The 22,774-nt window shown below is 40.6% G+C and overlaps 1 long non-coding RNA gene across 1 annotated transcript in view; it reads left to right on the top strand.

The window, feature by feature from the left end:
• The window catches only part of LOC130356774 (uncharacterized), a 34,187-nt gene extending 19,520 nt beyond the window's left edge, over positions 1 to 14,667 (top strand). The window contains exons 2-3 of the long non-coding RNA XR_008888987.1: positions 11,719 to 11,870; positions 14,491 to 14,667. This is a non-coding gene — a long non-coding RNA (uncharacterized LOC130356774). The remainder of the gene's footprint in view (positions 1 to 11,718; positions 11,871 to 14,490) is intronic.
• Positions 14,668 to 22,774: the final 8,107 nt, after the last annotated feature.

The raw sequence follows: 22,774 nt of genomic DNA, 5'->3' as shown, positions 1-22,774 counted from the left end.
AATCTCAATGATCACAGCTAAGTGCAAATCTGCTGCTGTCAGTGTCCTTCTGCTCTTTAAAATTCCAGAAGACACATTGCTTGATTCTATTAGAAAAGCTAATGAGGGTGAGTCAGCATAAAACATAACCGCCTTGGGCTTTTTTTTTAAATAATTCCCATTCTTTTGCATTACATCCTAGTTCAGCATTCAGAAGGACTCCTGTTGGTACTTAGAACCCCCTACTCAACAATCCCCTCTTAAAAGTTTCAACAGGTCTCTTATCGGTTCATGCCTTTTGGCCCAAAAAGCTGCCAGGCTTTCTGCATTTACATAAATTGGTAATAAAGCTTGAGTCGAGTCTCGGAAACTCACTGTGATTGCATTTTGCCACTGGCACATAGTCGCTTGTTCACTCATTTAGAACACTGAGGTAGGCTTACAAATGAGAGATGTTATTGTGTGAAATCACTATTGTGTATTTGTCTATTAATAAAAAAAACAAACAAGAGCGAACACAAGCATTAGCTCAAAGCAAAAGGGGGGATTATTCCATCAGAGGCTCAGATTGAATGGGTGCAATACTTATTAAAGACAACGGCTTATTGATATTATAGTTACAACTGTAAAAAGATAGATACATTTCCCCTTTATTCCCCTATATTTTACCAAATATGTAAGGCAACACGTTATATATGGTTAAATCTTCATCCTCACCATCCCCCGGGGGAAGTTCCTGCCCCCAGAGATGGAAAGGGTATGAAGTTTGTAAGTCTCCTTTGCCGCTACCGTAAGTAGTTGTTACGCCGAGCGCTCCGGGTCCCTGCTCCTCCCCGGAGCGCTCGCGGCATCCCTCTCTCTGCAGCGCCCCGGTCAGACCCGCTGACCGGGAGCGCTGCACTGACACTGCCGGCGGGGATGCGATTCGCATAGCGGGACGCGCCCACTCGCGAATCGCATCCCAAGTCACTCACCTGTCCCGGCCCCCGGCTGTCATGTCCTGGCCCTAAGAAGCGGAGCCGCGCGCGCTAGCTCTCTAAGATTTAAAGGGCCTGTGCACCAATGATTGGTGCCTGGCCCAATCAGCCTAATTAGCTTCCACCTGCTCCCTTTCCATATTACCTCACTTCCCCTGCACTTCCTTGCCGGATCTTGTTGCCTTGTGCCAGTGAAAGCGTTTAGTGTTGTTGAAGCCTGTGTTCCAGATCTCCTGCTATCCTCATTGACTACGAACCTTGCCGCCTGCCCGATCTTCTGCTACGTCTGACCTTGCCTCTGCCTAGTTCTTCTGTCCCACGCCTTCTCAGCAGTCAGCGAGGTTGAGCCATTGCCGGTGGATACGACCTGGTTGCTACCGCCGCAGCAAGACCATCCCGCTTTGCGGCGGGCTCTGGTGAAAACCAGTAGCAACCCTAGAACCGCTCCACCGACACGGTCCACGCCAATCCCTCGCTGACACAGAGGATCCACATCCAGCTAGCCGAATCGTAACAGTAGTCCTCTGGGCCAAAGAGACACCCTCTCTGTGTCATTGACAACCTGGGACTCCGCTCTTCTCTGTCTGCTTAGGGGGCAGAAAAGTGATGAGGGCTGTCAATCATGCCAGGGGGTGTCACTACGGCTGGAGTGGCGGGACTACGTAAGCGTAGCTCCCTGCCCAAAGGACTACTTATGGGGCAGTGGGAGAAACCAGCAAACTTCATATCCTCACCATCCCTTGGGGGCAGATATTAGGGATGAAGAATGAAGATTTTACCATACATAACACATTGCCAATCATTATAAATGGTAAAATGTAATACTTGGTTCCCTTTAAGGTACAGATGAGTCTATGAATTTACTGCCTTTGGGTCTTTCTTATCTTCTAAACAAGCAGAAGACCAGTAAGAGAGCCATTACCAAGTTTGTCTTACCAAGATGGTCATCGTTGTAGTCCACCGAATCTGAAGTTATCCTCTGCATTCACCTATCTAAAAAGAAAAAGAACACAAAAAATGGATTAGTATATTTTAGGCGCTCTCCCCTGGAGAGCACTCATAAAGTTCATAAAGGGTCTTTTCACATTTAACTTTTTTACATGCTTTTTTTTTTTAACAAAAAGGTTTGCCATAAATGCCGAACAGAGCCCTACTCACCAACCTCATTCCTGTCTGTCATCTCCCTGTGTAGTTCCACCCTTAGTGAGGTCATCACTAGAGGTTCGGCTACACATGACCAGGCTGTAGCAGGAACAGAGATGGGTAAGTGGACATTTGATCACTATATACAGTATATAGCCACCTATATAGATGACTGTATACCCCCAAGAAGTTAGATCATGAAGCCAAAAAAAAGGTATGCGATCAGCCTTACATGTAAAAAGATACTCTTCAAATCAGACAGGCTACAGCAGAAGAATACCACACAAGTTACCACTACTGTCAGCTAAGAACAGGAAAATGAGGCTACAGTTCACACAGGCACATCAAAATTGGGCAATGGAAAATTGAAAGAACTTTGCCTGGTCTGATGAGTCTCAATTCCAGATGTGACAATCAGATGACAGAATCAGAATTTGGCGTAAACGACATAAAATCAGGGATCCGTCCTTCCTTGTATCAAAGGTTCAGGCTGGTGGTGGTTTAATGTTGTGTGGACATTTTATTGGTACATTTTGGGCCCATTAGCACCAATTGAGCATTGTTTAAGTGTGACATCCTACCTGAGGATTGTTGCTGACCATCTCCATCCATTAATGCCCACAGTGGACCCATCTTCTGGACCCATCTACTTCCATCCGGATAATGCACCATGTCACAAAGCTCACATCATCTCACACTGGTTTCCTGAACATGACAATGAGGCCACTGTATTCCAATGGCCTCCACAGTCACCAGATCCTAATCCAGTAGATCACTTTTGGGATGAAACAGGATATTCACATCATGGACGTGCAGCCAACAAATCTATAGCATCTGTATGAAACCATATGGACCAAAATCTCTAAAGAATGTTCAAAGCACCCTGTAGAAAGTATGCCATGAAAAAAACCGAAGGCAGTTCTGAAGGCAAAAGGGGAGACAACCTGGTACTAGCCGGATGTACCTAATAAAGGGTCCAGTAAATGTACATCTTGGTGCAAGTTATCATTTTTTGCAGGATAGGATGGAATAGTAATAGAGACATGACTATAATACAATCAACCATGCCTATTACACAAACATTAATAAAGACAGTATTGATTTACCATACTTTTTTTTATCAATTACATGTATATAGTACATTAACCACATTCTTAAAGACAAGATTCTAACCAAGGTCGCGAAATACTAACTCCATCATATGGAAGCTGAATACGAGTGCAACAAACAACAGTGTAGATGACAACTGCACATTTTAAGCCTCCGAGCCCTGCACCATGGCTACTGCTCTCATGGGGGCACTTGCCTTTTGCAGTGATCTATTTACTCTTACCAGAACCTGTGATCTTGGGAGTTAATTCACCTTGATCTTTGTCATTTCCTGTCCATTCCCTTAACAAAACAATAGCTGGCACTGTGCCCCTTGCCTCCCTGGTTCTCTCGCTCTCCTTTTCTATTCACTTTTCCTTTTGAAGACATTTCTATCAGCAACAAAAAAGGTTTTAAGTGCAATGCCCCTGACACTGAAATAAGTTTACACAGATTACTTTCTACTGTCAGCTCCTATGTGGTTTTGGTCAAATCATTTTATTTTCCTGTGCTTCGGGCACCAAAATTATTAGGCTATAATCTCTTGGCGACAAGGACTATGTGTGCCTGAAATATTCTGTGTTCAGCATCATGGCTATTGGCAGCAGCGTGCTGTATGAGATATTATTACTGTTATTTAATGTCCTCCCACCTCCACTTCTCTCACACAACACATGTGAATGCTTGAGGTTACCAAAGAGGGGGTTATTTAAAGGGGTACCCCGGTGGAATTTAAAAAAAATAAAATCAACTGGTTCCGGAAAGTTAAACAGATTTTTAAATTACTTCTATTTAAAAATCTTAATCCTTCCAGTACTTATCAGCTGCTGTATGTTCCACAGGAAGTTCTTTTCGTTTTTGAATTTCTTTTCTGTCTGACCACAGTGCTCTCTGCTAACACCATGTCCATGTCAGGAACTGTCCAGAGCAGGATAGGTTTGCTATGGGGATTTGCTTCTGCTCTAGACAGTCCCTGAAATGGACAGAGGTGTCAGCAGAGAGCACTGTGGTCGGACAGAAAATAAATTCAAAAAGAAAGAACTTCCTCTGTAGTATACAGCAGCTGATAAGTACTGGAATAATTATGATTTTTAAATAGTAGTAATTTACAAATCTGTATAACTTTCTGTCCACAGGAATACCCCTTTAATCATTTAGGTTACATTGTTAGCAAGGGTATACATACCATAGAGGCAGACTATTCCACTGCTATGGGGCACTTGAAGAGAGTGGCCCTGTCCTGATTGGCTCCATTCCTTTTATTATTGGTAAGAAACTGTGCAGAACTCCTTTGTCCAGGTAACTGTATTGTCAGGACTCGTATTGACCAACAGGTCATGGAAAGTATTGGGAGTATTGATCAATGAGTAATGGAAAGCAAGAGGAAATAAACACCAGACCCTTCTGTCCTGGGGCAATATCAGACGCCATAATAGAAGGCCCATTTCGATATTTGCTATGGGGCCCCTTTCTTCTATGTACATTCCTGATTGTAAAGGAGTAAACTTTATACCTCCTCTTAAATAAAAAGACTGCAAGTATCTTGTGCTTCCAAAGTTCATTGGTGTTATACAATTGTTGCTGAATATTTATTTTGTGTATATGAGATATACTGTATTAAACAGTATAATATTGTTTGCAATCATCAAGCAAGTATTCAGCCACTGTTTCTTAAAGGGAAACCCACTAATTACCCCTTTCAACATGTTATACAGTACAACACTGTAAATAAAGCTTTAAATATACAGCTACCTCATAAGTGTAAAGGGCTACGTCTTTCCTCTATGGTTGATGGTAATAGCAGTGAGTGAAATACATACAGTACCATAGAAATACATACATACCATAGTAAGCCAAGTAATGACAGTCAGTATGGAGTAGCCAATGCTATAATGCAGATATGCAATCCATTAAAGGGGTACTCTGACCTAAGACATCTTATCCCTTATACAAAGGATAGGGGATAAGATGTCTGACCATGGGGGTCCCAACACTGGGGACCCCCTCAATCTTGCATTCGGCACCCATCTTTTTGAGCTGCATGCCACGCCGCCAGCTCACCAACTGCCGGGTGCTGAACACGGGGCCGGAGTATCTTGACGTCACGACTCCGCCCCCGTGTGATGTCAAGCACCGCCCCCTCTATACAAGTCTATGGGAGGGGGCGTGGGGCGTGCAGCTCAAAGAGGTGAGTGCCAAATGCAAGATTGCGGGGGTCCCCAGAGGCAGGACCCCCGCGGTCAGACATCTTATCCCCTATCCTTTGGATAGGGGAACAGGTTTCTTAGGGCCAGAGTATCCCTTTAAAAGTGGTTGCCTTATTTAGCCAATCCTAACAAAATTGTGAGACAGTCTATAATTTGAATAGCTGCCTTGTTTTTTCTGAAGTGGCCTAGAACATTTAAAGGAGTAGTCCAGTGGTGAACCCAGTGGTGAACAACTTATCCCCTATCCTAAGGATAGGGGATAAGTTTGAGATTGCGGGGGGTCCGACCGCTGGGGCCCCCTGCAATCTCCTGTACGGGGCCCCGACAGCCCGCGCGAAGGGGGCGTGTCGACCCCCGCACGAAGCGGCGGCCGACACGCCCACTCAATACAACCCTATGGCAGAGCCGAAGCGCTGCCTTCGGCAATCTCCGGCTCTGCCATCGAGATGTATTGAGGGGGCGTGTCGGCCGCCACTTCGTGCGGAGGTCCACACCCGCTATCTGGCCGGAGAGCCTGGCCCCCGTACAGAGAGATCACAGGGGGCCCCAGCGGTCGGACCCCCCGCAATCTCAAACTTATCCCCTATCCTTAGGATAGGGGATAAGTTTTTCACCACTGGACTACCCCTTTAAGTTATACTTCTGTCTACACAGGTCTTTTATTTCTTATTGATAAAGTCTTTCATCCTAAACATCTTTCTAGAAACTAAGCTTATTGATGTCCCTATCACCATAGTATTGATTTAGTACAAACAGAAATACCACCTGGCATCCGAATCCTAAGTGCCAGAATACAAGCTTGAATCATTGCTAATAAAATGCTATCCATTTCAAGTTTTTTAAATGGGCACTGTCAGATCGAAAAACTTTTTATATCCTGCTATTGATGAAAATTAAAGACCTTTTCTAATATGGTTGTTTAAAAACTTTTGAATATTTAATAAAGAAAACCGCTCCTGAAAATCCCACCACTAGGGGTCCCCATACCTACTGGGACACTAACCAGTCCTACAGCAGCATCAGTTTGTCCATGAGTCATGGACAATAGATGAGTCATGGACAAGGCTGCATGAGCAGACACACAAATCCCTTCCCCTGAAAAGATTTCTAACACTGTGAGCTAATGAAAAGAGGGATTTTTATTATAAATATAAATAGAGGCATAAAATTAGATGTACATGGTCAGGATTAGGTAATGAGTAAAACATTTTTGTGGGATCAGACAGGTATCCTTTAATGAAAGACACATCCAACTTCAGATCAGATTTTTGGGGCAGCAGATATAAAACATATGTTATGAACCTATAGGTGAGCAGTGAGCAGGGGAAAAAAAGAAGTGCAGATAAATTACCTGAGCGTGACTCCTTGGGAAAATATTCAGATTATTATGTTGTCTCACTCTTGTTGGTCCCTATGGGAGAACTCTCATGTTTTCCAAAGTGACTCGACTGTCCCTGCATAATCATGTCTATTATTTCCCCTGATAAACTACTTTCCTTTTTCATTGCACTGATACATGAATATTACTTGACTTTATAGGTGCTTCATATTACTCCACCCAAAGCATATCAGAATGTGTGTTGAAATTAACAATCATGTTATATAGATGTGGTACAGTTTCCAAATAACCAATATAACTGCAAATGGTAAAGGTAGCAAAGAATTATAGGAGTACTCCGGCGCGCACTTTTTTCCTTTTGTCCCGTCCGGGCTGCAAAATAAAAGAAAACACACTTTCTCTTACCTGCCAACGAGCCCCCGGAGCTCCGGTACACTCCGCTACAGGTGTTCGGTTCCCGGGCTGTATTCTTCTTACTTCCTGTTAGCCCGGCACGTCACACGGAGCTTCAGCCTATCACCGGCCGCAGCGATGTCCCGCCTCGGCCGGTGATAGGCTGAAGCTCCGTGTGACGTGCCGGGCTAACAGGAAGTAAGAAGAATACAGCCCAGGGACCGAACACCTGTACCGGAGCTCCGGGGGCTCGTTGGCAGGTAAGAGAAAGTGTGTTTTCTTTTATTTTGCAGCCCGGACGGGATAAAAGGAAAAAAGTGCGCGGTTAAAAGAGTACTCCTTTAACCTGTGCAAAGTCAGTAAGGTGACAAAGATCACACTGGTTGGCTCTCAGCAGTAGAAATGGTCTGAACCTGACCAGAGGTTCACTAAGGTCCTGGACTGGTAAGATGTCTTTGAAAAATGTTACCCTCTTAGGCTTGAAGGAATGTGAAGCTGTTCTTCTTCTTAAAGGCCACATAAAGAAAGATGCCCCTCAAGCCAGGACAAAGTTGGTAGACAGTGTGCTTGTAAAAGTCTCTCACAGCAATCAGACTTAAGGGGGTACTCCGGTGGAAAACTTTTTTTTTTTTTTTTAAATCAACTGGTGCCAGAAAGTTATACAGATTTGTAAATTACTTCTATTACAAAATCTTAATCCTTCCAGTACTTATTAGCTGCTGAATACTACAGAGGAAATGTTTTTTTTTTTCTTGGAACACAGCGCTTTCTGCTGACATCTCTGTCCATTTTAGGAACTGTCCAGAGCAGCAGATGTTTTCTATGGGGATTTTCTCCTACTCTGAACATTTCTTAAAATGGACAGAGGTGTCAGCAGAGAGCACTGTGCTTGTGATGTCAGCAGAGAACTCTGTGTTCCAAAAAGAAAATAATTTTCTCTGTGGTATTCAGCAGCTAATAAGTACTGGAAGGATTAATAGAAGTAATTTACAAATCTGTTTAACTTTCTGGCACCAGTTGATACAAAAAAAAAAGTTTTCCCTTTAACCTCAAGGGACCCTGAGTAGGCCCTGGCAGCTAATTCTTCACATGCTCCTTGTGCTCACTCTCTCCTTCTACTTTCCTCTATACCACTCAACTCTATGTTCTCTACTTCAGACTTATCCATACACAAAATTCCTTCTAAACAAGGTTTAAACAATTAGTTCTGAATATTACTTAGCTAATTGGGAAGTTCTGCCTAGATAGCAGCTAAGATAATAGTAGTGTGTTGTGAAAAGCTGGGTTAAATCTGCACCGTCCATTTGCAACATCAGCATAAAAACCAAAGTATATAACATGACTATATAGACAATTAAGAATAGAGTTAGACATATCAGCATTGTATTAAATCAAGTCAACCAACCACAAAATAGTGGTACTGATTTGCAACACTCATGCAGTAAAGGGGTACTCCGGTGGAAAACAATTTTTATTTTATTTTTTTTTAAATCAACTGGTTCTAGAAAACAAAACAGATTTGTAAATTACATCAATTAAAAAAATCTTAATCTTTCCAGTACTTATCAGCTTCTGTATTCTAGACAGAAAGTTATTTTCTTTTTTAATTTCTTTTCTGTTTGACCACAGTGCTCTGTGCTGACACCTCTGTCCATGACAAGAACTGTCCAAAGTTGGAGCAAATCCCAATAGCAAAACAGTTCCTGCCATGGACAGAGGTGTCAGCAGAGAGCACTGTGGTCAGACAGAAAAGAAATTTAAAAATAAAAGAACTTCCTGTGGAGCATGCAGCAGCTGATAAGTACTGGAAGGATTTAGATTTTTTAATTTACAAATATGTTTAACTTTCTGGCACCAGTTGATTTTAAAGAAATAGTTTTCCACCGGAGTACCGCTTTAAGTGTATTCTGAAACCATCAACCTTGCTGTACCTGTGTGTGCTTTCTTGTGAAGAAAATTAAGACTTTTAAAGTGGTACTCCAGCATTTTACTTCTTATCCCCTATTCAAAGTAGAGGGGATAAGTGTCAGATGATAGGGGTCTTACCACTGTAAGTCCCCACAATCACCTCCCCGGTGCCCCTGCTGTCCTTGTGCACGGAGTAGGGTAGACAAGCCTCCATCATACATCTCTATGTAAGAGCCAGAAAACTGTACTGTACATTTTACAAACTTTTACAAATGCTAGAGAATTTCTTTAAATATTGGTGCCCAGCTCCTTCATATACATAGTTAAATAGGCACTTTCAGAATCAAAAACCTATTATATGTTGTACATCTTGACAAAACATTAACCTTTCTAATATACTTCAGAAAAAAAATGTTATCTCCTTTTTATAGAAACATTTTTAAAAGAAAAGACCACTAGGGGCCCCCATACAATCCAGAACATAATCCTGTCTGACTGCTGCATTATCTTAGTTCCAAGTCTAGTAAGTGAAGGTGGGACTAGCATTCCTGTGTGCTCACTCCTGTCCCATCAGACTCCTGTCTAAAAATAGAGAGGAGGGGTGGTGAATTGATATAGAGATACAGCACAGCACAGCACAGCAGACTCAGGGATCATGTGAATGCATGGTGAGAGAGGGAAAGCTCATTACTTGCCTCGGACATGCCCCTTCCTGAGCAGTGGATGTCAGAATGATTGAGCAGGAGGGATTTGTGAGCCAGGGACACTTTAAATAATACAAGATTTGCCACTAGAGGGAGCTTAGGAAGTTAAAGGGGTTATCCAGTAAAAAACTTTTTTTTTAATTTATATATATATATATATATATATATATATATATATATATATATATCAACTGGCTCCAGAAATTTAAACAGATTTGTAAATGACTTCTATTAAAAAAATCTTAATCCTTTCAGTACTTATGAGCTTCTGAAGTTAAGGTTGTTCTTTTCTGTCTAAGTGCTATCTGATGACACGTGTCTCAGGAACCACCCAGTTTAGAAGAGGTTTGCTATGGGGATTTGCTTCTAAACTGGGCGGTTCCCGAGACAGGTGTCATCAGAGAGCACTTCGACAGAAAAGAACAACCTTAACTTCAGAAGCTCATAAGTACTGAAAGGATTAAGATTTTTTTTTAATAGAAGTAATTTACAAATCTTTTTAACTTTCTGGAGCCAGTTGATATATAAAAAAATGTTTTTTCCTGGATAACCCCTTTAATGTGAAGGTTCAACGTACAAATAGCATGCAGTAGACATCTACGCACCCCCTAGTGGCAACCAATGGTAGACAGAACATTTTAACTGTTTACGTAGGGGATAAAGAGACCTGTAACAGAAATATAGAGCTAAAGCCACCATAATAGCTTTATTAAGAAATTAACCAACAATGGAAATGATATCAAAGTGGTATGTAAAGGAATACATTCACTTTAAGTGTTTTTTTGTTTTGTTTTTTTGTATTGTATTCATATGTAGAGTAAAAGTGCAGCCAGAGGTTTAAAGATACAGAAGTAATCAGGGTATTCTGTGATGTGAACACTGGGATAATGGATGCACTAATATAGTGATTATTGTCTTCAGCTTCAGTCCTCCGTAATTTAATTGTATGGTGGAAGAATACATGTTGTAGAGACTGATCTCCCAGTTCACTGGACTATTATAATGGAAACAACACTTTGCAGACCTCTGCAACAAACTAAAAATGTTAATAGAGGCATAAATAGAATTTGTGCAGATAGATCTATCTAAAAAGGTTTTATATAACAAATACAGTTATTAATGGGCTAAGAAACTATCTGCAGCACTGAGATGGTGAGGAGCGTGCCATGTTAAGCCAAAATGAATATAAATGCTGAGAATAAAAAGACTCTTTATTCTCTAGGTCAGGCCTCTCAGTGAATGGAACGTTGTTACTGCAGGGACAATGAGCCAAGTTATTCACATTATTTGATTATTGCTATGTGCTTTTTATTTGACTCTTTTACTAATGTGTTTAATGCATACGTATTAATAAAAATAAAGAACCTTAGTTTAAAAAAAATTGTAGTTGAAAATAGAAGCACTCCTGTATTGTTCAGAATATCACCTAGTTTACCTTTTCCTACTGAATAGAAGGTAGAATAAAAAAACATTATGTAAAATAAAAAAAAAATGCCCCTCTGCTTAACAGGAAGGCAGAATGAGAGACACAATACAGAGCAGAACCATTAAATGTAATTTGTAAATAATTCTATCTATATTTAAAATCGTAAGCCTTTCAGTACTTATAGCTGTTGTATACTACAGAGAGAGTTATGTAGTTCTTTCCAGTCTGACCACAGTGCTCTCTGCTGCCACCTCTCTCTGTGTCAGGAACTGTCCAAAGCAGGAGCAAATCCCCATAGAAAACCTCTTCTGCTCTGGACAGTTCCTGGCATGGACAGAGATGTCAGCAGAGAGCACTGTGGTTAGACTGGAAAGAACTGCACAACGTACAACATACAGCAGCTGATAAGTACTGGAAGGATTAAGATTTTTAAATATAAATCATTTACAAATCTGTTTAACTTTCTTGCAACAGTTGATTTAAAAATGTTTTATTTTTTTTGCACCTCTTTAACTTCAGACTTAGCACTTTTATTGAATGTTATCGTTTGTAGAATGAGAAGAAATCCTACAGAAGTAGGGCGAAAAGTGGCATTACAGTGGTCTATCAATAATGGTGCCTACTTCACTCTTGGTCCTGGACCTTGCTGCTGACGGCAAGCTGGCAAACTCTGTAGATGATGCAAGTGACTCGAGCAGACCTCAGGTATCTGTCTACAGAGCAGTGTATCTACAATATATAGGATAAACTACCTAAAAGTCAGAGTCTTAAAAATAACAAAAATGTTAAAAGAGCGCCGCGTCTAAAGTGAAAAGTGAAACCATGCCGGTTAGCTCAGGGAGCTGTTCGGGATAGCCGTGGTGAAATCGTGGCATCCCGAACAGCTTACAGGACAGCCGGAGGGCCCCTACCTGCTTCCTCGCTGTCCTATCACCGAATGACTGCTCAGTGCCTGAGATCCAGGCATGAGCAGTCAAGCGGCAGAATCATCGATCAATGGTTTCCTATGAGAAACCAGTGATCAATGTAAAAGATCAGTGTGTGCAGTGTTATAGGTCCCTATGGGAGCTATAACACTGCAAAAAAAAGTGAATAAAGATCATTTAACCCCTTCCCTATTAAAAGTTTGAATCACCCCCCTTTTCCCATAAAAAAAAAATGTAAATAAAAATAAACATATGTGGTATCGCCACGTGTGGAAATGTCCGAATTGTAAAAATATATCGTTAATTAAACCGCACGGTCAATGGCGTACACGCAAAAAGATTCCAAAGTCCAAAATAGTGCATTTTTGGTCACTTTTTATATCATGAAAAAAGGAATAAAAAGCGATCAATAAGTCCTATCAATGCAAAAATGGTACCGTTAAAAACTTCAGAACACGGCGAAAAAATGAGCCCTCATACCGCCCCATACACGGAAAAATAAAAAAAGTTATAGGGGTCAGAAGATGACAACTTTAAACGTATGCATTTTCCTGTATGTAGTTATGATTTTTTCCAGAAGTGCGACAAAATCAAACCTATATAAGTAGGGGATCATTTTCATCGTATGGACCTACAGAATAAATATCAGGTGTCATTTTTACCGAAAAATGTACTACGTGGAAGTGGAAGCCCCCAAAATTTACAAAACGGCGTTGTTTTTTTTTCAATTTTGTCTCACAATGATTTTTTTTTCCGTTTCACGGTAGATTTTTGGCCAAAATGACTGATGTCATTACAAAGTAGAATTGGTGGCTCAGAAAATAAGCAATAATATGGATTTTAGGTGCAAAATTGAAAGAGTTATGATTTTTTTAAAGGCAAGGAGCAAAAAACGAAAATGCAAAAACGGAAAAAACCCGATCCTTAAGGGGTTATAACCCACAAAGAAACATACACTCCACTCTTACTAAATAAGGGCCAATGAGTTTTATATATATAGATATAGTATTAATTAGTGAGGAAATGGTGGTACATGACTTGCCTGGTATTGATATTGATGAATTTATGCTCTAATTGTGATCACCTTCTGTTTATGCCCTGGTACTTTCTGAACACTTCATATATTGTTTATGAATTATTTTAATTTGTGGTGTATTTTGTTAAAGGGGTACTCCGGTGGAAAACCTTTTTTTTTTTTTTTTTATCAACTGGTGCCAGAAAGTTTAACAGATTTGTAAATTACTTCTATTAAAAAATCTTAATCCTTCCAGTACTTATTAGCTACTGAATACTACAGAGGAAATTCTTTAAGAACTGTCCAGAGTAGGAGAAAAACCCCTTAGCGTACATATGCCGCTTTGGACAGTTCCTAAAATGGACAGAGATGTCAGCAGAGAACACTGTGGTCATGATGTCAGCAGAGAGCTCTGTGTTCCAAAAAGAAAATAATTTCCTCTCTAGTATTCAACAGCTAATAAGTACTGAAAGGATTAAGATTTTTAAATAGAAGTAATTTACAAATCTGTTTAATTTTCTGGCTCCAGTTGATTTAAAAAAAAAAAAAAAAAAAAGGTTTTCCACCGGAATACCCCTTTAAAGGGTGAAAAGCTTTTTTTAACACGCATTAAATACTGTTATACAGGTTGTGTTCTCACTACTTTTCTTTTCTTCAGTGTTTTCACATGAAAGGGTATAATGAAATATATATATACTTTTGTTGCTGGGAACACCTCTGTATAGATGCGGCTAGCGCCATTGATTTAGCATCATATTTCATTATCAGAAATGCTTTAAAGGGGTACTCTACCCCTAGACATCTTATCCCCTATCCAAAGGATAGGGGATAAGATGTCAGAACGCGGGGGTCCCGCAGCTGGGGACCCCCGGGATCTCGGCTGCAGGACTCACCTGTTGTGGCTTCTGGAGACGCTGGAGGCTTTGGCTCCCAACCACGGTGACGTGAGATCGTGATGTCACGACTCCGCCACGTGTGATGTCACGCCCCGCCCCTCAATGCAAGTCTATGGGAGGGGGCGTGACAGCCATCACGCCCCCTCCCATAGACTTGCATTGAGGGGGCGGGGTTTGGTGTCACACGGGGCGGAGTAGTGACGTCACTATCTCACGTCACCGTGGTCGGGAGGCGTTAGGATGAGAGCCTCCAGCGCTACCGTAAGCCGCAACAAGTGGGCCCTGCAGTCGAGATCCCGGGGGTCCACACCGGCGGGACCCCCGTGATCTGACATCTTATCCCCTATCCTTTGATAAGATGTCTAGGGGCGGAGTACCCCTTTAAATATACTTTGAGAACTAATTGTAATCTCAGTTTGCTGTGTTAGTTATTTTTGTTGTATCAAAAATTATGTGTATGACTAGATTAAACAGATTAATTTTCTCAGCAGCCTGATGCAGCAATGGAGAATTGAGTCAACACACAAGCAAGTCAGGGCTTTTGTCAGCCATTGCCAAGAAAAAAAAATCAACACAAGAATCATTACCAGATTATTATCTTTAATGAGACCATGATCTTTTATATCCATGATCTTTAAACACTGCTGAGCATATGCTGCATTAAACTCTTGGCTGTTACACTTTTATATTGCTAGAATTTTACCTGCATTTTAGCAAGGTTGTTTATTTTACAGTATCTTCTACATGAGCGCTTGGAATCTGTTAAAAGAAGAACCAAACACCAGGTAGTTTAGGATGAGATGACTGTGATCACAATTCACATCATTTTTATCTGTGTTGCTTACAATGCAGCTCCTTTCATCTGCAGCTGGGGTGGAATTACTTCAGATCCATCATTTTATATGGGCATCAGCCATATAATCTATGAAGGAAACAATGTTGCTACTGTCTGAAATAATCAAATCATTCACCATCATGGTGTCTCCTTTGTTGATTGGGATTTTTTATGTTGAGGCTTCAAAAAGGAGGAATCATGAGCTGATAGTCGAGTGGAATGAACCAATGTGAATGACAATTACATGTTGGAACAATAAAGTCACTAGGGCGTAAGACACTCATGACATGGTAAAAACTGTACAATCTAAGGCCTTTATAAGGGCCATATCGTGGGCAATGTGGTGGTAATGTTCTCCTAGGTCGGGCTTTGTAATTCCACATGACTATGTATGTTTGTATGGAAATGTTCTTGTACGATTAAGCACGCAAGTGCGAAACGCGTCAGACGACTAGCTCTGTTGTGAACATTGTCTGAAGATTACTAAATACAGCAAAGTTTCTTTGCTGGACGATCCTTCTGTTTCCTACATTTCGTACCTGGCCAAGGGCAGGACCGGCACGTCCGTGCACAGGTGTTGCGGCTATTCCGAGTGGTGGTGAGCGGTGTGTAACTTCATGCAAACAGCTACTCTACGTATTGTTTTATGAAATAAATTGGTGTACAAATGGGTGTTCATTTTTCCGCTTAGAAGTTGTGACGTTATAGGTGACTTTGCCCCTGTCACTGGTCACTGGCTCCTCTCCCTGCTTGCTGGTGCATCAGGCCCTCTGGTGGTTCTGGTAAGGGTGCACTGCTCTATCCTCTGTCCTTCATCTTGTGCCCTACCCTCCTGACTGCCACCTTACTTCCTTACTTGTTACTTCCAGTATTGGCCCATAGGGGCAACAAGCTGCCTTTTACAGCATGATAATATCTAATTCCTCCCCACTTATCCTAGCCCAGCCCTAGTCCACTTAGTATGCTGTCTATCCTTTGTTGGTTACTTTTGCCCATTGTGAATCTGTGCTCTCCTGATGCTGCTATTCTGTGTATCCTGACCCATGCCTCTTTAATGGATTTCAAATCTGCCTGCCAAACCCCGAAATTGTACTAACTTTCCTGTTCATAAACTGGATTGCTGACTTAAACCTGTACCACCTGCCTCGATCATCTGCCTGTGTTTGACTATGTCTCTTCCACATCCAGAATACGTCCATACTGTTGGCTATGACTACCTGGTACTCTCCTAGCAGCCGAAGTCCAGCTTCCACATCCTGGAATGGGATAAAGGGTAAAGACCTAGAGCAGTGTTTCCCAAGCACAGTCCTCAAGTTTACCAACAGGTCATGTTTTCAATATTTTCATAGTCTTTCACAGGTGATATAATTATGGTCAGTGCATCAAGTTTTACCACAAGTGTTGTCTGTTTGGGATATCCTAAAATCATGACCTGTTTGGTTACTTGATGACTGGGCTTAGGAAACACAGACTTAGACAGTACTTAGACTCCACTCCTGAATATAGCTCAGAGACAAACAAGTTCTGTAGCACAGCGGGTCAACACCTGTTGCTTCTTACAGAAGTCAATGGAGATATCTTTGTGTACAAATCATATATAAACTTTAAGTCAAATACACACTGGCCCTCATTTACTATTGCAAACCCGACATGTTTTGTCGGGTTGTGCACCAGATTCTGTCGCATTGCGCCAGAAATTCTGTCTGCATCAGATTTTGCACCAGAATGTGCGTCAGAATTAAAAAATAAATAAATAAACCCGACTAACTCTCCATTTTGCTAAGAAAACCTGCCTGAAAAAGGGGGCGTGGTCTCCAAAAAGGGGCATATTCCCGACATTTTCACAAAAACCCAACATATTTACTAAGGTTTCCACATAAAATGTGGTGGATTTTAGCTGAGGAAAACCCTACAGATCAGAGCATGTGTAAAAAAAAAAAAAAAAGTAAAGTGTAGGGAAAGTGGAAAAGGTATGGAAACCTTAGTAAATACTGTGGAAAATAAATTGTAGGGAATTAAAACCCACAAAGAAGCCTACACTCTATTCTTAGTAAATAAGGGCCATTTTCTTTATTAAACTACCTGCAAGCAGAGTAGTTTAGCAGCAGAAAATACTTCAGAGCTACTTAATTAACTGTATGAAACACCAGTTAGAACTCATATAGAAGTAGACAGAATTAAAGGGGTAGTCCTGGGAACTAAACCCATAGCCCATCCTTTCCCACTCATCAACCTATTTACTTGTCTAAATATTATTTATTAGCTATATAGAGCAGTATCACTTCTTTGGTTGTCCCTTACATGCATGGAGTGAGAGAATGACATCATCCAGCCATCCACTCTGTATCTGTCCAAATCCCTCTCTGAAAGCAGCCCCCATCCAGACCACATTGTTTCTGCCCTGCACTGATATGTAATGCTCCCTTTAGTGCTGAGATCTGGGAGGTGTGTGTAGCCTCAGCAAATCAGACACTGAATCTATCTTTGCTGCTCAGAGAAGGAGGGTGGGTGGCTGGCAGAGCAGAGCTGTAATGATTGCTGGGAGATGTAGGGAAGGGGAAGAGAAGGATGTATAGGATTATTGAGCAGTCAGATAAGACAACAGGAGCCATGCATATTAGGCCGGAGGGTTTACAGGGAACATATCCAGGAAGTGTGGTGGCTTTGGAGCTTTGCTTTTATATATTTATATATACTTCCCCTTATAGTACCCCTTTTATATGGTACCCATATGAAACACCATAAAGACCAAAAAGTAAGTGGTTCTAGGTTGTAAGTTGAAACTACTGTGACCAAAACTCTATGGAAAACTAGTAATTGGTTCTGATGTCAACCCAAAAAAGAGATGCTAAAGATTTAAGAAAATAAGGCAGGAATATAATATAGCTAAAGTAAGTCTTTATTTATAAAAGTGAGAAACTTCTTCTAAAAGTTGTAAAACTCTTTATAAACACCTGGTTTCCAAAGGATCAGCTTATCCATCACAGGTAGAGGGCAGTTGCTACTAGTCAGCCAATTAGTGCATGCAGCTCAGTAATAGAAGTGCTTTAGCAGTAAAATACCCAATCTGATTGGTGAGATCTTTGAGCCATCATATGTGCCAGGAGTATGGACTTTCCGTAGCAATGTATGCTGAGTATAGTTAACTCATTAACAACCACGGACGTATATTTACGTCTGTGGCCCGCTCCCGTAATGTGAAGCGCGCTCAGAAGCTGAGCGCGCATCGTATCTGGTGGGTCCCGGTTGGTATCGGCAACCAGGACCCGTGGCTAATACCGGACATCGCCGATGTGGCTCAAAGTTGATCGCGGGGTCTAAACCAGGAGAAATCACTGCCAGTTAGCTCAGCTGAACTGTTCGGGACCGCTGCAGTGAAATTGCGGCATCCCAAACAGATGAGAGGACAACAGGAGCTGCCTTACCTCGCTCCACGCTATCTGATCATCCTTTGATTGCTCAAAGCCTGAGATCCAGGCTTGAGCAACAAGCGCAGATTACACTGACCAATGCTATGCTATGGCATAGCATTGAACAGTGTATGCAATTAAAGTATTGCAAGAAATAGGCCCCTATTGAGGCAAAAAAAAATTTAAAATAGTAAAAAAAAAAAAGGGATTAACTGTGATTTAAAGGGGTATTCCAGGCAAAAACTTTTTTATATATATCAACTGGCTCCGGAAAGTTAAACAAATTTGTAAATTACTTCTATTAAAAAATCTTAATCCTTCCAATAGTTATTAGCTTCTGAAGTTGAGTTGTTGTTTTCTGTCTAACTGCTTTCTGATGACTCACGTCCCGGGAGCTGTCCAGCTCCTATGGGGATATTTTCCCATCATGCAAGGGATATTCTCCCATCATGCACAGCTCCCGGGACGTGACATCATCATTGAGCAGTTAGAAAGAAAACTTCAGAAGCTAATAACTATTGGAAGGATTAAGATTTTTTAATAGAAGTAATTTACAAATCTGTTTAACTTTCCGGAGCCATTTGATATATATTAAAAAAGGTTTTTGCCTGTTATACCCCTTTAACCCTTTCCTAAATAAAAGTTTGAATCACCCCCCTTTTCCCATTTAAAAAAAATGTAAATAAAAATAAACATATGTGGTATCGCCGCATGCATAAATGTCCAAACTATAAAAACATAATGTTAACTAAACTGCATGGTCAATGGTGTACACATAAAAAAAAAAATCCAAATTCCAAATTTATGTATTTTTGGTCACTTTGTATACCCTAAAAAAATTATAAAAAGTGATCAAAAAGTCTGATCAAAACAACCATGGTACCGAAAAAATCTTCAGATCACGGCGCAAAATATTAGAACTCATAACACCCTGTATACTCAAAAATAAAAAAAAGTTACAGGGGTCAGAAGAGGACAATTTTAAATATGTGCATGTAGTTATAATTTTTTTTAAAGTAGTAAAATAAATAAAAACCTATAATTAGGTATCATTGTAATTGTATAGACCTACAGAATAAATACATGGTGTCATCCTTACCCAAAACTGCACTACGTAGAATCGGAAGCCCCCAAAACTTACAAAATGGCATTTTTTTCCAATTTTGCCCCACAAATATTATTTTTCTGAGTTCGCTGTTTGTGATGAAATGATTGATATCATTACAAAGTACAATTGGTGGGGCAAAAAATAAGCCATCAAATGAGTCTGTAGGGGAAAAATTGAAAGCGTTATGATTTTTAGAAGGTGATGAGGAAAAAACAAAAGTGCAAAAACGGAAAAACCCGTGGTCCTTAAAGGGGTATTCCAGGCTAAAACTTTTTTTTATATATCAATTGGCTGCGGAAAGTTAAACAGATTTGTAAATTACTTCTATTAAAAAATCTTAATCCTTCCAATAGTTATTAGCTTCTGAAGTTCAGTTGCTGTTTTCTGTCTAACTGCTTTCTGATGACTCACGTCCCGGGAGCTGTGCAGTTCCTATGGGGATATTCTCCCATCATGCACAGCTCCTGGGACGTGACATCATCATTGAACAGTTAGACAGAAAACTTCAGAAGCTAATAACTATTGGAAGGATTAAGATTTTTTAATAGAAGTAATTTACAAATCTGTTTAACTTTCCGGAGCCATTTGCTATATAAAAAACGTTTTTGCCTGGAATACCCCTTTAAGGGTTTAAGGTCACCATTGGCCTCATTTACAAAGGCTTTTCAGAGTTTTTGTAGGGGTTTTTTTTTGTGTCGAATGTGTCATGCACCAGAATTTCTGTCAAAAATTTTAAAAATCCCTACTAACTCTCCACTTTACTCTGCAAAGGGGTGTGGTCATCAGAAAAAGGGGTTGTGTCTCCAAAAAACATACATTTTCTAAGAAACCTACAAATTTACGAATGAATGTAGTGGATTTGAGCTCTAGAAAACCCAACAGCTCAGAGCATGTGTATAAAGCGCGAAATGTAGGGGAAATTGCCAAATTTGTGAAACAATAGCAAATTCCATGGAAAAATACCTGTTGGAAACAAAAACCCACAAAGAAAACTACACTCCATTCTAAGTAAATGAGGCCCAATGAGTATAAAGTCACAATGGGTCAAGAAAGACCATTGTATATTAAAAATATTGTTAGTTCAGGACATTGTTATTTGAGAGAAATTATAACGAGCGTTCACAATCAGTTTGTGCATCTGTGCAATGTTCTGAATGGTATCAGTTTATTATATGGTTGCATACATGAGGCCTAACAGTGAATGTTACAGCCTGTCCAATAATACTTCTAGCTTTAGCAACTTGTAGAAGAGTCCTCTTTATTACCTCTATAGTATTTCCAGTTGTAGGAAAATTCTACTTAGTATCTGTTTGAGAACCTGTCACAGAATAAAATATGTATGAAGAGATGGGAGTAGTGGAGCTGATAACTCAATAGCTATTTCCATATTTGAAATAGTTCTAAAAAAAAAAAAAATTAAAGGGGTACTCCGGTGGAAAACATTTTTTTTTTTTTAAATCAACTGGTGCCAGAAAGTTAAACATATTTGTAAGTTACTTCTATATAAAAATCTTAATCCTTCCAGTACTTATCAGCTGCTGTATGCTCCACAGGAAGTTCTTTTCTTTTTTTATTTATTTTCTGTCTGACCACAGTGCTCTCCGCTGACACCTCTGTCCCTGTCAGGAACTGTCCAGAGCAGGATTGGTTTGCTATGGGAATTTGCTTCAGCTTTGGAAAGTTCTTGACATGGACAGAGGTGTCGGCAGAGAGCACTGTGGTCAGATAGAAAAAAAAAAAAAAAAATAATAATTTCCTGTGGAGCATACAGCAGCTGCTAAGTACTGGAAGGATTAAGATTGTTAAAGGGGTACTCCCAAGGGAAAACTTTTTTTTTTAAATCAACTGGTGCCAGAAAGTTAAACCGATTTGTAAATCACTTCTATTAAAAATCTTAATCTTTCCAGTACTTTTTAGGGGCTGTTTACTAAAGAGAAATCCAAAAAAAGAAATGCATTTCCTGTGATGTCCTGACCACAGTGCTCTCTGCTGACCTCTGCTGTCCATTTTAGGAACTAAAATCCCCATTGCAAACATATGCTTCTCTGGACAGTTCCTAAAATGGACAGCAGAGGTAAGCAGAGAGCACTGTGATCAGGACATCACAGGAAATGCATTTCTTTTTGGATTTCTCTTTAGTATACAGCCCCTAAAAAGTACTGGAAGGATTAAGATTTTTTTTAATAGAAGTGATTTACAAATCTGTTAAACTTTCTGGCACCAGTTGTTTAAAAAAAAAAAAAAAAAAAGTTTTCCACGGGAGTACCCCTTTAAATAGAAGTCATTTACAAATCTGTTTAACTTTCTGTTACTAATTGATAAAAAAAAAACAATTCCACCGGAGTACCCCTTTAACCCCTTAACGACGCAGGACGTATATTTCCGTCCTCCGCCGGTTCCCGCGATATGAAGCTGGATCGCTCCGCGATCCCGCATCATATCGCGTCGGTCCCGGCACCCATCAACGGCCGGGACCCACGGCTAATACCACACATCGCCGATCGCGGCGATGTGCGGTATTAACCCTTTAGAAGCGGCGGTCAAAGCTGACCGCCGCTTCTAAAGTGAAAGTGTCCCGGCTGCTCAGTCGGGCTGTTCGGGACCGCCGCGGTGAAATCACGGCGTCCCGAACAGCTTGCAGGACACCGGGAGGGCCCTTACCTGCCTCCTCGGTGTCCGATCGGCGAATGACTGCTCCGTGCCTGAGATCCAGGCAGGAGCAGTCAAGCGCCGATAACACTGATCACGGCGCAAAAAATGAGTCCTCATACCGCCCCGTACATGGAAAAATAAAAAAGTTATAGGGGTCAGAAGATTACATTTTTAAACGTATACATTTTCCTGCATGTAGTTATGATTTTTTCCAGAAGTGCGACAAAATCAAACCTATATAAGTAGGGTATCATTTTAATCGTATGGACCTACAGAATAATGATAAGGTGTCATTTTTACCGAAATATGCACTGCGTAGAAACGGAAGCCCCCAAAAGTTACAAAATGGTGTTTTTTCTTCGATTTTGTCGCACAATGATTTTTTTCCCCGTTTCGCTGTGCATTTTTGGGTAAAATGACTGATGTCACTGCAAAGTAGAATTGGCAATGCAAAAAATAAGCCATAATATGGATTTTTAGGTGGAAAATTTTAAGAGTTATGATTTTTAAAAGGTAAGGAGGAAAAAACGAAAGTGCAAAAACTGAAAAACCCTGAGTCCTTAAGGGGTTAAGGCTAATGAACAGGGTGGGGGCATGCGCAGGAGATTGTGTGGAGGCCCACATGACCTTGTTTAATATGGGGATTCACAGATTTACAAGGAAAAATTTTGTATCAGCTTTTTCATGGTGGAAATTTCCAGCCATATATTCACAAGATTTTTTGTGAATTCAATAGTAAATAGGTCGAGTTATGAAACCATGCCTCC

Source organism: Hyla sarda, chromosome 2 (genome assembly GCF_029499605.1).
Source record: "Hyla sarda isolate aHylSar1 chromosome 2, aHylSar1.hap1, whole genome shotgun sequence".
NCBI lineage: Eukaryota > Metazoa > Chordata > Amphibia > Anura > Hylidae > Hyla > Hyla sarda.
The sequence above is the reverse complement of the archived record's forward strand: the minus strand, read 5'-3'. Positions and strand labels throughout refer to the sequence as shown.